Below are 5,287 nucleotides of genomic sequence, written 5' to 3'. Positions count from 1 at the left end.
CATACCCCAGAAAGTTCTGTTGTGCCCCATTGCAGTAAATCCCCACTCCTGACACTATTGATATGCTTCTCTTTTCAAGTATTTTCTAGAATTTCATATAAATGGAATCACACAGTATGTACTCTTCCGTGAAAATGGCCCATTTAAACAAGGATTTAACCCATTCATAGAAATACAATGATTGCTATAGGTGGTAACGTCTTTGAATGTAACTTAAAGGGAAAAGAAACATACTGGCAATTAAGGAGGGAAGCTGTTCTATAAATACGGGGCAAATTGCTGACCTTTTAAGATAGGAGAATCAACTGATAATTAAGCTCAGGGGATGTCAATAAAACCAACTTCAGAAGAAGGATGGTTTGGGATGCAGCTTTGTGGAAGATGAAAGTAAATGAAATCCATTTAGATGGATGTGGAGGAAGGAAGGAGGTAAGGTAGGAAACGCCTGGAAATCAGTGTCAAACCTGATTTTGTCACTAAGAATCCACATGACTGAAGACTGTCTTCGAAGCTGTCCCTGAGTTTACAGCTGTGAGAACATGGCAGCCCAGAAGGCCAGGAGTGGAGATTGATCCTGCGGGAGAAAGTTCATCATGGTGGGTAACCTAAAGTCATTCCTGTATAAAAAATTACCAAGTGTTGAAGGACTCCATGCTGTCGTTGTGTCAGATAGAGATGGAGTGCCTGCTGTTGACGTGGCCAGTGATATTGCTCCAGAGCATGCTTTGAGACCTGGATGCTTGCCTACTTTTGCCCTTGCAACAGTCCAAGGAAGCAAACTCGGACTTTCAAAAAATAAACATATCAGCTGTTACGGTAACACCCACCAGGTGGTTCAATTCAATCGTTTACCTTTGGTGGTGAGTTTCACAGCCAGCAGCAATGCCAACACAGGACTCGCTGTCAGACTAGAAAGGGAGCTTCTCTGTTATTTGAAGAATTGAGACAAGCTGTGGACGTTAATCTGGTGGTGGTTTTGATGTACACCTTATTTTCATTATAACAGACACAATATCAATCCAGCAATCTTTAGACCACAATAATACTTGTATCCATGTACTCGGGAAAGGGCCCCTTTCCCCACCTTACACTAAAGAAAGAGCTTTAGATAGATATAGTTTATGGACAGATTGATTGTTATCTTTTCTTGTATAGAGTCTTTTCTTAATTTAGTGAGATCTGGGGATACCACAGAAATGGTTCAGTACATTAGCTCCCATGGAGTTAGTCCAGTCACCCAATATACATGAGATGTCTATTCAGTGGGTCAGAACCAAAATGGTACTTTGGTCCACTTGTGCCATAAAGTGCTCCCTATTATATAATATGCCCAGGACTGCAGAATGAAGCAGACCTGTTTTATTATGAATAATAATGAGGACATATTTTTCTTTACATTGTTTTATTTCTTTGCATTGAGTGTGAGGAACATAAAATAGCTTTGTAAAAGTAATGAAATCAGTACATCAAAAAAAAAAAAAAGGAGCCACATGACTTTAGGCAATTCACGTGCCCACTCTAATCCTGGTTTCCACAAGGACACAGATAAGTGTATAATAAAGACATCAGACTACAGACATGATTTCGAGTATCTACATTATTAGATGTAAGTTTTGCGAAGGCAGGAACTTTGTCTTTTATTGTGGTGACCCCAGGACCTAACAAAATACTAGCACTTGATAAATACTTATTGAATGAATGAATCATCTAAGGTCTCTTCTAGCTCTGATACCCTACTACTTTGAACAGAATCGTCTGATATGATGTTGGTTAGTTTCCTAGCCCCTGCCAATAGCAATTGGGCCCCAGTCTTGGCCCAAACTACCTCTTTGCCACAAAACCCATGTACATGTGGAGACTAAAGGTTAATCTTGCCCACCCATTAAAAGCCACTGAGACCAACACTTCCCATATACTCAAAGGGAGAAACGGCCTCCAGCCTCCCAGGAGAGCCAAAGGTAGAGGACAAAATGGGGAAAGATCTGATCCTATAATTTGTAGAAATAAAACTCATGACATATGGATATTCTAATGGGGTACACTTAGTGGACAAATGAAGCTGAAAAGTCAGGTGTGAGACCTTCCAGAGTTAAGATGGTTGTAAGCATGGTTTCCTTTGGCTTCACAGCTTTCATTCTAACAGTTTGGTGGCCACTGCCACATGGCAAAAAACCTTATCCCAAAGGCTGCAAACTCAAATGCCCTCAGGGGCTGGATGAGTACTGGCTGAAGGGGGTTGGGACTATGCCAATACAGAATGGGAGAAGTAAGCATGGTGACCTGGACAGGGCATGCTCAAACTTAAAAAAAAAAAAAAAAAAAAAAATCTAATTCACTTTTTAGATATTGTGCTGTCAGAAATATTGCTTCCAGAATTAGGCTTCTGGTTTGTCAGGTTGCAATCCAGGTGTCACTTGATGACTCTACTTATGATGGCAGGAGCCTCTCAATGGCAGCTCTTTGGAAAGCCCTGTTCATAGTAGGAGAGGAAGGAACACTTCTTGAAGTACTAAATTGTAGTGACAGACTGGGGTTTTATTAGGCTGAGCAATATGATGGACTGAGTCCCTTTTACCACCTCTTCTCTCCACCTTGCTTCCCAGGAAAGTGCCTGCTCCAGTGTTGGCTGTTTATTCATTTCCACACTTACAGCTTAGTCCCTGTGAAGCAAACCTGGCATCAGTGGGTTCAAAACACTCCAGTTCTCATCTGTCATGCCTCCTCTCTCTCCTTCCTTCCCTCCTCAGCATGACCTCTTCCTCTGAGGGCAGAAGCTCGGTCATTTTATTCCCCCTTCCTTCATCTACTCCATGATTTTTGATACTGGCATCCCAACTTTCTCTTCTGTAACATTCTAGGTTCATGCTTCTCTTCCTACTATAAAAACTACCTGGTAGACCTAGTCACACAAAGGTATTAATGACTCCATATGTTACTCCTCTAAGAATGTTTACTTTCAAAGGGGGTATGAGGGCAATACTGAGTGCAAAGGCAATGAAAAAAGCTGATCCTTGGCCAGTTGACCTTCCAGGTGACCCTCAGATCACAGTAGCACTTTCACCTTGTCAGTGGAATAAAGACAGTGAAGGGTCAGGGAAACTCTTGCTTCTTGTGCTAGGAAGTGTGAAGAATAAAGCTGACTTGGCAGAAGGTTTAGCAGCTATCCACTTAGGTTCACATTCCAGGTTTGCTTCTTACTAGAAGATCCTGGGAAAATTACTTAACCTATATACGCCTCAGTTTCCCCATCTCTAAGATGGAGATCATAGCAGTATCTACCTCATACATTGCTGTGACAGTTCAAAGAGTTAATACATCCAAGATCCAAGAAAGCTTGGCACATGCTAAGAATTCAATGAGCTTTAGCTATTATTGTCTGCAAACTGGGAGCAGTGCCTCCTTGATAGATTTGGAGAATTAGATGGATATCTGCATTAAGACAGCTAACACAGTAGTTAGCACACAGTAAATGCTCAGTAAATTCCTATGGTTGTTACAAGTTGAGATAGGCTGAATTATGGCCATCAGAAATATCCAGGTCCTAATCTCTGAAACCTGTGAATGTTACCTTATATGGCAAAAGAAACTTTGCAGGATCTTTTTTTTTTTTAATTATTTATTTATTTGAGAGAGAGATAGAGAACAAGGCTGAGCAGGAGTAGGGGAAGAGCAGAGGGAGAGGGAGAAGCAGACTCCCTACTGAGCAGGAAACTCGACATGAGGCTTGATCCCAGGACCCTGGGATCATGACCTAAGCCAAAGGCAGACCCTTAACCAACTGAGCCACCCAGGCACCCCTGCAGGATCTTGAAATGGGGAGATTATTCTGGATTACCCAGTTGGGTCCTCAGTGTAATCACGAGTGTCTTGTAAGAACCCAATTCAAAAATGAGGGAATGACTTGAATAGACATTTTTCCAAAGAAGATATTTCAATGGCCCATTAGCATCTTGCTCAATAGCATTGATCATTAGGGAAATCAAATCAAAACTCCTATAGTGAGATACCACCATGCTCACACCCATTAGCATGACTCCTATCAAAACAATGGAAAGAAACAAGTGTTGGGGGGACGCCTGGGTGGCTCAGTCAGTTAAGCATCTGTCTTCGGCTCAGGTCATGATCCCAGGGTCCTGGGATCCAGCCCCGCATCAGGCTCCCTCCTCTGCGGGAAGCCTGCTTCTTCTCCCTCTCCCACTACCCCCTGCTTGTGTTCTTTCTCTCTCTGTGTCTTTTATTTATCTTAAGATAAAATCTTAAAAAAAAAAAAAGAAACAAGTGTTGGTAAGGATGTGGAAAAATTGAATCTCTTATACACTGTCAGTGAGAATATAAAATGGTATCGCTGCTGTGGAAAACAGCATGATTGTTCCTCAAACAATAAAAATAGAATTACCATGTGATCCAGCAATTCCACTTCTGGGTATATATGCAAAAGAATTGAAAGCAGAGTCTCAAAGAGATATCTGTACACCCATGTCCACAGCATCATCAATCACAATAATTAATACCTGGAAGCAACCCAAGTGTCCATCGACAGAAGAATGGATAAGCAAAATGTGGTGTATACATACAAAATGGAATATTATTCAGCCTTCAAAGGAAGGAAATTTTGACCCATACTATAACATGGATGAACCTTGAGGACATTACCCTCAGTGAAGTGAGCCAGCCACAGAAAGATAAATACTGTATGATTCCGCTTACATAAGATACTTAAGAGTAGTCAAATGCATACAGACAGAAAGCAGAATGGTGGGTGACAGGGGCTGGGAGAAGTGGGAAATGGGGAGTTAGTGTTTAATGGGTGTAGAGTTTCCATTTTACAAGATGAAAAGAGGTATAGAGATGGATGGTGGTGATGGGTGCACAGCATTATAAATGTATTTAACACTCACCTGTATGCTCGAAAATGGTTAAGATGACAAGTTATATTATGTGTATTTTACAACAATAAAAAAATTTGAGGGGGAATAAAAGGAGGCAGAGGGAGACTAGAGCACAGAAGCAAAGGTAAGCAGATGCAGAGGGAGAAGATGCTGTCCGGCTGGCGTGGAGGATGGAGGACGGGGCTGCAAGCCAAGGATCGACTGCAAGCACCACAGCGGGAAGGGACGAGCACTGCATTATCCCATGGAGCCTCCAGAAGGCACCAGCCCTACCAGAATCTTGGTCTTAGCCCCATAAGACTCAGTTCAGACTTCTGGTTTCCAGAAATATACAGAGAATACATTTCTGTTGTTTAAAGCCACTAACTGTGTAGTTTGTTACAGTAGCTATAGGAAAC

At 41.8% G+C, this 5,287-nt stretch overlaps 1 pseudogene; it reads left to right on the top strand.

Moving 5' to 3' along the window:
• Positions 1-471: 471 nt before the first annotated feature.
• LOC102738985 (ragulator complex protein LAMTOR3 pseudogene) lies at positions 472-1,092 on the top strand (annotated as a pseudogene).
• The last annotated feature ends 4,195 nt before the right edge of the window (positions 1,093-5,287 follow it).

The sequence above is a fragment of the Leptonychotes weddellii genome, chromosome 6 (genome assembly GCF_054177405.1).
Source record: "Leptonychotes weddellii isolate Sample4059 chromosome 6, ASM5417740v2, whole genome shotgun sequence".
Taxonomy (NCBI): Eukaryota; Metazoa; Chordata; class Mammalia; order Carnivora; family Phocidae; genus Leptonychotes; species Leptonychotes weddellii.
Note: the sequence above shows the minus strand (reverse complement) of the source record. Positions and strands in the feature narration are given on the sequence as shown.